General features: G+C 41.3%; 1 protein-coding gene and 1 long non-coding RNA gene across 3 annotated transcripts in view; one reads left to right on the top strand and one right to left on the bottom strand.

Annotated features, from left to right (window-relative positions):
- Window positions 1-12,879, top strand: part of NEBL (nebulette) — a 377,813-nt gene that overhangs the window by 122,224 nt on the left and 242,710 nt on the right. The window lies entirely within an intron of this gene.
- Window positions 1-12,879, bottom strand: part of LOC129625408 (uncharacterized) — a 50,632-nt gene that overhangs the window by 14,302 nt on the left and 23,451 nt on the right. The window contains exons 3-4 of the long non-coding RNA XR_008701427.1: window positions 9,312-9,339; window positions 8,315-8,392 (exon numbers count right to left, since the gene is read on the bottom strand). This is a non-coding gene — a long non-coding RNA (uncharacterized LOC129625408). The remainder of the gene's footprint in view (window positions 1-8,314; window positions 8,393-9,311; window positions 9,340-12,879) is intronic.

Here is a 12,879-nt window from a genome sequence, read left to right as displayed (position 1 = left end):
CAGGGAGGCCTGGCGTGCTGCAGTCCATGGGGTTGCAAAGAGCTGGACACAAGTGAGCAACTGAACTGAACTGAACTGAAGGATAGATCAATATCTACATATATTTTATACATTCATGATATACCTAATTTTTAATTTTTTTAATATTCCCAGACTATGCAGTTCATCTCTGAATGTTTTCAAATCGTCACAAATCTTCAAAATTTTTTCAATATATTTATGGAAAAAATATATGTATGAGTCAGCCTGAACAGTTCAAACTCATGTTGTTCAGGGTCAACTAAATAATTTATGTACAGGCTGAAGATAATAAGGGGGAATAAGGGGCCATAAACTTAATTAGTATAACTTATTAAAATTTAATATTTTTGTTGTCAGCAGAAGCAATTTCTCTTTCAAATAAAAAATTCCATTTTTCCATGGCTTTTCCCACGTAGTCTGGATTTTCCCTCAGTTTTAATGGAAAGGATGGCATTGTCTTTATTCTGTCTGCACAGTGCTATTGTGGTATTGATGCCGGAGTATCTTTGTAAGCTTTTGATAGAGGAAGCATCTGTAGCTTTAGAATGAAGCTAGCAAGTTATTCAGAGTCCAGAAAAGACAAGTGAACGTAGAGGCTGTGGGGGTGGGGCTTTGAGGTATGAAGTAAGAGAAAAAATCAGTTATTTTAAAATCAAATCCTCAATAAGATAATTAAAGTCTAAATCATTTAATATTAACCATTGAAAATATTGAAGCTTTATACAGTCAGCTCCCGGTCAGAGTGTCTCCAGGAGCTCTATACAGTTAGCAAAAACAAGACCGGGAGCTGACTGTGGCTCAGATCATGAACTCCTTATTGCCAAATTCAGACTGAAATTGAAGAAAGTAGGGAAAACCACTAGACCATTCAGGTATGACCTAAATCAAAGCCCTTATGATTATACAGTGGAAGTGACAAACAGATTCAGGGATTAGATCTGATAGACAGAGTGCCTGAAGAACTGTGGATGGAGTTTCATGACATTGTACAGGAGGCAGTGATCAAGACCATCCCCAAGAAAAAGGGATGCAAAATGGCAAATTGGTTGTCTGAGGAGGCCTTACAAATAGCTGAGAAAAGAAGAGAAGCAAAAGGCAAAGGAGAAGAGGAAAGATATACCCATCTGAATGCAGAGTGCCATAAAGAAAGCCAAGCACCAAAGAATTGATACTTTTGAACTATGGTGTTGGAGAACACTCTTGAGAGTCCCTTGGACTGCAAGGAGATCAAACCAGTCAATTCTAAAGGAAATCAGTCCTGAATATTCATTGGAAGGACTGATGCTGAAGCTCCAATACTTTTGCCACCTGATGCAAAGAACTGACTCATTGGAAAAGACCCTGATGCTGGGAAAGATTGAAGGCAGGAGGAGAAGGGGACGACAGAGGATGAGATGGTTGGATGGCATCACTGACTTGATGGACAGGGGTTTGAGCAAGCTCTGGAGGTGGTTATGGATAGGGAGGCCTGGTGTACTGTAGTCCATGGCATCGTAAAGAGTCAGATACAAGTGAGCGACTGAACTGATTGAAATATTTTCAAATAATTAATAAGCACCATTATATTAAGTTGAACATCACTAATTTAGAATCTGAAAATTCAGATGAAAGTCATTAAGTTTTTTTTTTCAGTTGAGTAAATCATTCAAACTGTTTTTCTTGTCTGAATTTTCTGGATTTCATGGGCAGGCAAAAGTTGGTCTAAAACCAGAATTCTTGGACTTCCCTGGCAGTCCAGTGGTTAAGACCCTGCACTTCCAATGCAAGGGGTGCAAGTTTGATCTCTGGTTGTGAACTAGGATCCCACATGCCACATGGCATGGCCAAAAAATCCCAAACAAACCCAGAATTCTTGAATGTGTAACTTTTATTCAGTCCAGTAAATAGTTTTGTTGATTAGAATGTTTATGGCTTAAAGTGACAAAATTTCACTAATAGTAGTTTGAACCAATGATTCTCAATATTTTTGGACTCAGGATCCCTTTAAACTCTTCAAAATTATTGAGGAAAAGTTTTGGTGTTTATTGATTGATATTTACCATTTAAGCAATTAAAACTTTTTAATATTAATATTTATGCAATAATTATAATTAAGTTTTCTGTGCTTTGTTTATAGATTGACCCTGCAAAATTAAATCTTATAAAACAACACTGGAAGTTAGGTTTTATAAATAATCTTCCTGGGAGAATAGATATATTTGTAGTTTGGTTCAGTAAGAAGGAAATATAATTAAGTCCCAGTCCAGAACTAAAATGTACCAGAAATGTGACTTTAATTTCCTATGATGACTTAATTTCTACTCACGTCCTCACTCTGGTGGGGTGATGAAAACCCAGTGTTAAATAAATGTGTGATTTCATCCCCCTTTCCCTGCGATTGTGGCTAAATTACTGGGAAGTTGTTGCCAGGACCTTAGTGGTCCTTATGACCTGGTTCTCAAGGCCAGGCTCACACAGGTCACCCCCAAGATGTCTCGTGTTCCTTTGTCCTCAGCCTTCTTGGTTCCAGTGGCTCTGTGTCCTGTCTGGAAGAACACACTGGGCCACTGTGGCCCCAGACTCCAGAGGCCACTGGCTCTCAGGGCTGCCTGTGGCCCTTTCTGCCTGGACTTGGGGGCTCTGAGCCGGGCCTGGGTGCATAGTTCCCTCTCTGTTCTATGTGTTCCCTTCCCCTCGTCATCTGAATGAATTCTCTTTATTTATGGCTGCTGCGTAGGGTCTTCGTTGCTGCTGGGTGTTTTCTTTAGTTGCAGCAGGCGGGAGCTGCTCTCTTGTTGTGGTGCACGGGCTTCTGTTTGTAGTGGCTTCTCTTGCTGCTGAGCACAGGCTCTAGGGCGCATGGGCTTCAGTAGCTGCGGCGGTGGCCTCAGTAGAGTTGGCGGCTCACGGGCTCTAGAGCACAGGCTCACTAGTTGTGGCCCACGGTCTTAGTTGCTCCGTAGCACGTGGGACTCTCCCAGATCAGGGATTGAACCGTGTCTCCTGCATCAGCCGGCAGATTCTTTACCATTGAGCCACCAGGGAAGCCCTGAGGTTCTCTTAAGGGTGCTCTTCTCTCCGTGATTATTTTCCCCCTCAAGGGCCACCTAGCATCATCTCCTTAATTATCTCAGAAATCAGGTAATACAAAAGCAGAGACTAGCCGGCCCTTTCTGTTTTCTTCCTGTCATCTGCCAGTGAGACTGTGAACTCTGGAATGAATGAGAGTGAGCAAGAGTTTGGGGAGACAGAGGGAAAATACTGGGAGAAAAAAAAATCAGTTGGCATTTCAGGAGTCCTCTCCAACCATGTGATTCTGTGCCTTTAAATCCTGGAAGTCACCAGAGTACCCCACACTTTGAGGTTGAGTGGATCCTCACTTTTTTTTTTTTTAGTGATTTTTAATTTATTTTTTCTTGCTTCTTTAAGTTCTGTGTTTTTCAAGCTGTGGATTGGATCCATTCCTGGGCCAGGATATTGATTTAGTGGGCTGGGACCCACATTAAACAAAAAAGGCTGACGGAATATGCTAGAACAAAGTAGAAAATGTTAGAGATCATCAGACAGGACGGATGTCATATTGTTTGGACACTTCCGTCTTGTATACACCTGTGTGTATACTGGGTTGTGGGGTAAGATGCATTGTTTACTGTGAGCTCCTGTCAGGGTTTTAAAAAACACATTTTTAGCTGCCATTGAATTTGGTGTATCTTAAATTTTATTGTTGGGCTTCCCTTGTGGCTCAGCTGGTAAAGAATCTGCCTGCAATATGGGAGACCTGGGTTTGACTCCTGGGTTGGGAAGATCCCCTGGGGAAGGGAAAGGCTGCCCACTCCAGTATTCTGGCCTGGGGAATTCCATGGACTATACAGTCTATGGGGCTGCAAAGAGTCAGACACGACTGAGCGACTTTCACATTCACATTCAAATTTTATTGTTTTCGTAGAAAATGTCCTGTTTTAATATTTGAAAAACAGAGTACATTGATTGCAAACTTGAGTTGGCTTCACTGAAAATGTCCTATTTTTGTCTCATAGCTTGAGTGAGTGAAGTGAAAGTCGCTCAGTCTTGTTTGACTCTTTGTGATGCCGTGGACTGTACCCTGCCAGGCTCCTCTGTCCATGGGGATTCTCCAGGCAAGAATACTGGAGTGGGTTGCCATGCCCTCCTCCAGGGGATCTTCCCAACCCAGGGATCAAAGCTAGGTCTCCTGCCTCAGAGGCAGATTTTTTACTGTCTGAGCCAGCAAGGCTGTATTGATAAAATCGTTTACCTTCAAAATTTCAAAGCCATACTTTTGCTCATAAAACTGGTGATATTATAACTTTGTAGGCAAACTTTCCCCTCTACCCCTAAGGATTTCTACTGATTTTCTTTATTTTTAGAATTCTGAAATCTCACTCGGGCATGTTAGAGTTTTCTTTTGCTAAGTGCTGCTGGGCACCTAGTTTTCCTTTAGAGCTGAAGATCACTTCAAAATTCTCTCCGGTTGACCCTTTGTAGCCAACTCAGTCCCTTCATCCCCGGCCAATGTGAGTCACTAATTTCAATGAGTAAATTTTTATTTGTTGATTTTCTAGTAGCTATTTGGTGTTTTTGGTTTCTCTTTTTTCCTTAATAATTTGTTTTTTGTTGATATAACTTGATTATGTTGTAATATTCAGCATACTGTGATATTATAGCCTCTTGAATGATTTTCAGAGTCCTCATGCATAAATTGTGTTTCCTTCAGGGCTTGCTGGGTTCTCTTCTGTTCACACACACACTGTCTCCCTCACATTTACATTTTTGTTCTTTTCTTTCTTACTGTTGGATTATCTTACCCAGTTGGGATTTGATGTCTGTCTGTCTATTTTTATGATTGAGGAGGAGGCTGAAGGGTGGTGGTGTTGTTGTTCAGTCACTCAGTCTTGTCTAACTCTTTGCAACCCCCTGGACTGCAGCATGCCAGGCCTCCCTGTCCTTCACCATCTCCTGGAGCTTGCTCAAACTCCTGTCCATTGAGTAGGTAATGCCATCCAACCATCTCATCCTCTGTTGTCCTTTTCTCAGTCTTTCCCAGCATCAGGGTCTTTTCCAGTGAGTCAGCTCTTCGCATCAGGTGGCCAGAGTATTGGAGCTTCAGCCTCAGCATCAGTCCCTCCAGTGAATATTCAGGATGGATTTCGGTATGGTGTAGGTATATCTCCACTGTAGTTGGGATGGTTGCTTCCCTAGCAGGTCTTACTAGAGTGTGAATGCTGACGGTGGCCTTCTCTGGGTGCTGTGGGTTGCCAGTGGAGTCAGCGGGCCAGCATCCTTAAGGTGGCCAGATAGGACCAGCTAAGATGGAGAATCCCTCATTCTTGGAACAAACAAACAAGACATAAACAAACAAGCAAAGGCAAGGAGGGCTGGATTAAGTGCTTTAGCATATTTAACTCACCAACCCAGTGTCCACATCAAGGCCTGTTCTCCTTGTCTCAGACCTCAAGACAGGATTTGTCCACAAGCTGGTCATTCACTTTATTTAGAGATAGGCCCAGTGTCTACTGGGTGATTACCTCTACTTCCAGGGTGATTACCGCTCCTGCTCTGAATGGGAAGTAAATGAGAAGGGAAAGAAATAGCCTGAGGAGTCGGCTGGTTCATCTAATACAATGTTGACCCTGGTGACAGTTCCAGAGCCCCCTTATATGTGCTCGACAGTTCTGACTCTGTTCTGTTGACCATCAACTTAGGTGTCTTTAATCTTTCTTCTCTACATTCTGTGTTTTTAAACAACTGACATTCTCTCTGTATGTATGGATATTTATTGTACTTGTATTTAGGTACATTTGAAAAATATTTCCACTGGACTTTGTGTGGGAAGTGCTTGGCTTGCCACTTGAGTCAAATATATGGAAGGTAATAACTATATTTCTTTAAAAAATAGAGCACTTCATCCAGACCTTTCACAAACTCCCTCTTTTTTCCCCTGTACCATTAACCTGTGATGGAAAAGGGTTAAAGCTGCACATCTTTCTCTTCATCCATGGCACTGAACACAGTGGCAATGTAATGACCTATTGTATTTTCGTTTAATTATTATTGTATTTTTGTTTAATCAATAGCCATAAAAAAGTGCGTTTAAAGAAGAGTTGATCTGTTTTGTGGTTAGACTTCCCTTCAGGAAGAATGGTGTGAATTAGTGATGTCTGCCCTGAGCCTGGGGGGGGCGGTAACATGCAGGTGAAGTCTACACCAATCTGCCAGTGGTGGCTTTTTTTCATCTTCTTAGTTTCCTACAATTTATTTGATTTTCTTGGCCATAATTTTTCTGTGACTATAACATTTTTATAAAAAAATTCACAACTGGATATAATATCACATTTTTAGGTTTGCATAGATATTTCCAAAATATAGAATTATTTTATGCCCCCCCCATCTTTAGGCTTCAAATAATTATTTTTATGGATACAGAGCATTTATCATAGGAATTATATTTATTATTATTTTTAGCAATGGAAGATAATGTGATCATTCTTGTGTTTTTAATGTTCTGTTTTTCTATGAACTTTGTTTTAAATATTAATGTTTTTTATTTTATTGATTTTTGATTAGAGGATAATTGCTTTGCAATGCGTTTCTGCTGTACAACAGTGTGACTCAGCTGTATGTTTACATGTATCCTCTCCCCCTTGAGCCTTCCTCCCAGCCCCACACTGCATCCTCTCCCTCTAGGTTGTCACAGGGCACTGATCTGAGCTCCCTGTGTTATACAGCAGCTTCCCACTGGCTATCTGTTTTACACATGGTTGTGTATATGTGTCAGTCCTAATCTCCCAATTCGCCCCACCCTCTCCTTCCCACACTGGTGTTTTTAATATCTTTTAGACTGTGGCAGTGCCTCAGATACTTGAGTCCCAGTTCTGCATGTGTTCCTCTTGGCTCTGGTCACCGTGCCTTTCAGTGTCCCTGAGCGCAGATCACAGAGCTGCCCAGCCGCACGAGCGCCCCTGTTTGTCCATTCCTACCATCAGTATTGGCAACAGCATAGGCACAGACTCTTCTCCACCAGCTTGTATTTTTCTCAACAGCATCTAGGGATGTGTGTGTGTGTGTGTGTGTGTGTGTGAGTGTGTGTATTAATTTCTCACCTTTTACACAATAATTCAAAATCTAGGTGACATGTTCCAATAGCTGATAAGCATTTCATAGTGTGGTCGGTTTACCATGTAATCCCTTTGATCCTGCCTTCTTTTGTAAACACATGATGGAGGTTACAATGGAGTCCCGCCGAGGAAGTAAATCAGAGGGTGGCAGGTTTTTGACCCTTCCAGCCAGAAAGAGAATTTGGTAAATCGTTAGGTTATTGACTGCCCTTTAGAGAGCCAGGGGTTTGCTTTCTGTACCTCCTTTCAGCTGGGCTTGTATGTCATGTACAGGAGGCCTGCATTATCATAATCCATTTTTCGCTTTTATATGATCTACCAGCGGCTCTCGTAAGCCTCCTTTCTGAAGAGCATTCCCCATTTACTTGCTCTAATTCACCATCTTTTTTTTTAATCATAAATTTGATGTTTTGCAACCAGTGGCATCATTTGTGAGTTGTTTATGGAGGTGCTACAGGGAAGAAGATTGTGGTAGAATTAAGAACGAGATGGTGGCTATGGAGAGGAATCCATGAATAGACATCATATCAGCGACATAGCAAGAGAACAAAAGAAGCATTTAAACTTGAATATGTCTTTAGCTCATGTTGAATAGCATTCATCGTACACTAACAAATTTATACTTAAGGGGTGTTATTAGGTAGGAAATGTCCAGATTGACCCCAACCTGTAAAAATGATACTATCTTAAAATGCCTCTATCCATTAGATGTTAGTTTTTCTGGCAGCACTCAAACTGGAATATTAGTAAAAAATACTGTAGAATTGTTTTTACTCATGTTATCATCTAAGTTTTAAAATATTTGATATGAAAATTTCCTAACATATTATTGACCAGAGATGTATTATGGCCACAGGTGTTTGCTTATACAAAAATTCCCAGGTCAGTAATGTGTTAATTTTCCACATCTGAAAAGATAATCAAAATAGGATTGTTTTTGCAAATTATTAATAATTATGGAATTTCCAACAACTTTTATTCAAGGGAAAAAGAATTCCAGGTTTTCACCTTCTTTTACACAATGTGCCATTTTCCATGATTGCTCTTTAACAAACAAAATCCTTACAATAAAGTGAACGTAAGTTTTAAGATGTTCTTTTGGAGAAAGAAATAAAAATGGAGACTAGGTATGTGAGACTCCACATGCTTCACCCTTGAAGAACCAAACCCAGGGGACTTACCTGGTGGTCCAGTGGTTAAGACTCCATGCTTCTACTGCAAAGAGTACTAGTTTGCTCCCTGGTTAGGGAACTAAGGTCCTGCATTATGTGCAGAGTGGCCAAAAAAAAAGAAAAGAAGAGAAATCCAGTGAGTGGCTTTGGGTGTTCAGGCTTCTGAGATTGGGGCTCTAGGTGGGAAAGAAAATGGTGGGAGAAACTCCCTGATGTGTCTGGCAAAGTGTGCTCAGGCAGCTAAAGCACTTACACAGGAAGGCCCTTGGCAATTTGGAGCTGGCTTCAGTTCAGATTTTTTAGGCAATGGAGGAGATCTTCCCTAAACAAATCTGTTAACATTTTAGTTTGGGGGGAACACAGCACAATGTAGCTGTACATACACCAATTCCTATTTTTGTCTGAGTAGCTCCATCTCACCCTTCCTGAGGCCCCATCCCTTCATGAGTAGGTCTGGTTTGATCCAGTTTTCAAAGCTGTGCCTGGCTCAAGTGTCCTCAAGCTGCATTTGTCTCTGTTGTTCCTTTGCCCTGGAAACCTTTCTGTGCAGAACACGTGGCTCCTGGGCCCCCTGCTCCATGCCCTTTCTTCCTGGAGCTCATTGCAGTGTTAGCAATGTTTCTCGTGTTTAGTATGTGATGGCAGATCCCAGGCTAGGTTACAGTCTTTCTCTCTTTCCTTCTTCCTCTTCCCTCTCATCCACCCCAGTTTCGTGCTGTTTCCTTTTCTTACTACATCTGGGCTCCAAAGCAGGCGTCCTCAGGGAAGCTGTATCCCATAGGGCAGGATCCACGTAGGAAGAGTTGCTGTTATAGCTGAGACAGTTTTTTCCTTGCTTTGTATGATTCTGCTGTCATTCCTTATGGGACATGTTGGCCTCCTACTTTTTCCTGCATTAGAGGCAGACTGGTGATCCTAGGTTCACACTGGTGAGTCCTGCCAGTGGTTCATGGCTGGGCCGGCTCTGAGACCCGTTTTGATTCTTGGGTGCCCACGATGTACTTACTGGTTGTTAGAGAGGTTGAATACCAGCCCTGTGTGAAGACTTTAATAGTGTTATGGTCACATATTTCATATTTCACATATTTAATATAGTTACTCATTTTGTGTCTGCCTAGCAATGAATGGGAGAGGGGTATAGAAATCTCTCACTATATTGGTAAATATGCCAGTTTTCCCTGTCATCAATTTTGCATCTGCACACAATCTCTCTCTCTCCCTTTCTCTCTTTCCATATAGATGTACACACATACACACACACACATATTTTAAAAACTTTACGTTTAAGACGATGCCTTTTTGGTGAATTGAGTCTTTATCACTATGTAGTGTCTCTATTCTTAATAATGCCTTTATTTTTAAAGTATATTTTGTCTCATTTTGAGATTGCTATTTTTATAGTGAAGTTTAAAAATATGACTGTATATTGATTGTTTTGCCAGCAGATGTAACCCATTTACAGTTTTGTGATTATTGAATTGTTTCTCCCAACTGTTAAATTTCTATGCTGCTTTTTATTCTCTTTTGCTTTTATTTGCTATATTTGCTTTTATTCTCTTTGTGCTTTTTATTTTCTATGCTGCTATTTATTCTATGCTGCTTTTTTCCTTTTTGTTCTCTTTCCGGTTTTAATTTTATTGTTAGAGTTTTGGCACTTTTAAAAAATTTGATTTTTCTCTTTTATAGGATTTAAATTTATGTGCTATATATCTTTGTGGTTACCCTTAGGGTTTTATCACATGTATTTACACACAGTTAAAAATTCAATAATGTCTTAACCTTTCTCCTGAAGAACAGAGGACCTCCGAATGCTTTATTCTCATACTACCCTCTTGTCTTTTTGTCGGGTATTTTTACTTTGTCTTGTTTCATACCGAGTTTGTGTATGTGTTCATATGCATGTGTGTGGTGCATTGCATTTAGCATTTTATTTGCTCACCATTCTGGTTTTGCATTTTAGCTTATCCTTCTGGAATTATTTTCTTTTTTTTAATTAATTAATTAATTAATTTTTTTAAGTTTTATTTTATTTTTAAACTTTACATAATTATATTAGTTTTGCCAAATATCAAAATGAATCCGCCACAGGTTTCTTGCTGAAGCATATCCTTTGTAAGTAGCTTCATAGAGAACCCTGGTGGTGGGCCTGATTATTTTAAAATGTTTATTTTTCATTCTTTAAAGATAATTTTGAGTGATGTGAAACAGTTATTATTGCTACAAAATGGAGTTGTTCATAGTTGGAAGAAATATTTGAAATTATGTACAAACCTGTCATCTCTCCACTATCCAGTACAGTTCAGATCTTGACCTTTGGATAAAATTACCTCCTTGGTTAAAATCAGAGCATAAAAAAATGGTCCAGAGAAAAGTCATCAGGCCCTCACCTAACTCAGAAAGGTCAAATTGAAGAGCCAATTTAATAACATGAGGTCAGACCTTCTGCCTTTTAATTGTTGTTAAGAAGGTTTTCCTGGTGGCTCAGTGGTAAAGAATCTGCTTACCAATGCAGGAGACAGGGGTTCAATCCCCGATCCAGGAAGATCCCACTTGCTGTGGAGCGCCTAAGCCTGTGCGCCACAACTACTGAGCCTGTGCTTTAGAGCCTGGGAGCTGGAACTAATGAACCCAAGTGCTGCACAACTGCTGAAGCCTGCGTGCCCCGGAGTCTGTCCTTGGCAACAAGAAAAGCCACTGCGACGAGAAGCCTGTGCATTGCAACTAGAGAGCAGCTCCGGCTTGCCACAACTAGAGAAAAGCCTGTGCAGCAGTGAAGAGCCACAACAGCCGAAAATAAATAAATATACAAATATTAAAAGTAAATGTTTTTAGAGATGAAGTTGCGTTTTCTTAAAGCAGATAATATATTAAAAATGTGAATACCCTTCCTCTTTCATGAGTGTTGTTAATGAGAAGAGGGCCTGAGGTCCCCAAGATCCCTCCTAGGTTTGATGATTCTCTAGGGGGTCTCCCAGGCTTCATGACTGTAATTTATTATAATGAAAAGATAAAGAAGCAGCAAAGGGAAAAGCCGCATGGGGCAGAGTCCTGAGGAAACTGAGCACAGGCTTCTAGAGTCTTCTCCCAGAAAGTCAACATGGGCTGCTCCGAGTCCCCCTCTGTGTCAAATGTTGCCAACCAGCTGAAGCTCGTTAGAGACTTCACTCCCAGAGTTTTCACCTGCGGGCTGTTTACATAGGCGCTTCTGTCTGGCATGTACCCAAACTCCAGACTCCCAGAAGGAAAGCGAGGATTCTGCTTCACCGTATTGTCTGTGCAAACAGCTTAGGCACAGTACTCCACTCTTCCCAGCTAGTGGTGGTGGGAACGCCCCCCTCCCATCCCGCCCCCCCTCCACCCCCTCATGGAATCCAAGTTCTTAGACACCAGCTGAGGGTCGACCTTGAAAGCTGGCCTTTCATAAATAGCGTTGGGGCCTGCTGTATTTACTCTTCTGCTCAGGGGCCTTCATGAAATAATGATATAATAACAAATGCTTTTGACACCTGAGCTCTGTTCTTAGATTTCCTAGTCTGAGTAGAGCTGACAGTGTTCAAGGAAACAAAAAACTGGAGAGGGTAGGTAGGCTTGAGTGCTGGTGAGGAGGAGGAAATGACCCAGATTGTGGACAGGTTTAGGGGGAGATGGCAGGCCATTTGACTTTGCCAGGCAGATGAAAATTAAAAAAAAAAAAACACCAGAGTTTGGCTGGAAACAGCTAGCAGTCTTATTAGTGGCCCCCTATAATGTTAGAAATCTGTATTTATTATGTAGAGTTTCGCAGCCTCGACGCTGCTGACATTTTGGAGTGGGGGCTGTCCTGTGGTTTGTAGGATGTTTAGCAGCCTCCCTGGCCTCTGCTTGCTAGATGCCTGTAAGCACGTGCCTCCTCACCATCTCCCCAGTTGTGGCACCAAAAATGTCTCCAGGCATTGCCTGCTGCCATCTGTCCTCCAGGGACAGTGATTGAGAACTATTACTACAGAATTTACGGTAAATAAATTCACGATGATCTTAGCTTTATATGTCTAAGTGGTTTACTCATAACTCATATTTATAGAAGCTTTCCATTTCATGTATTTCTAGCAAGAAGCTCATGAGAGAGCTCGGGGTGTTTTATCATTGTTACCTAGATGAAGGCAGTGAGACACAGAGGTTAAGTTGCTTTGCAGTAAAGCAAAGAGAAAGTGATAGTAGAAGTAATGGTAATGATAATATTTTTTGTTATTAACTGAGTGCCTACTCTGAGCCAGACACTGAGATGCTCTACAGGTGTTCATTTTGCAACAAGCCTAGGAAGCGCTATCATTGTGTTAATTTTACAGATGAGGAACTTGAAGCCAGACAGATCAAGAAACCTGCCCAAAGGCACACAGGAGGGGAAAAAGCCAGGTCCGAACCCAGGCTGCTTGGCTCCAGCGCTCTCATGAACCCTGGGCTCTGGGTAAAAAGTGAGAGGTTCTGGGTTCTTGATGGTGTTCTGTCTTATTACTGTCTCCGTGGAGGTTGTGCTGCTAAATTGTTTCAGTCGCGTCTGACTCTCTGTGACCCCGTGGACTATAGCCCACCAGGCG

This window comes from Bubalus kerabau, chromosome 13, assembly GCF_029407905.1.
Source record: "Bubalus kerabau isolate K-KA32 ecotype Philippines breed swamp buffalo chromosome 13, PCC_UOA_SB_1v2, whole genome shotgun sequence".
In the NCBI taxonomy this organism is placed as follows: Eukaryota; Metazoa; Chordata; class Mammalia; order Artiodactyla; family Bovidae; genus Bubalus; species Bubalus kerabau.
This window is presented reverse-complemented; position numbering and strand designations above follow the sequence as displayed.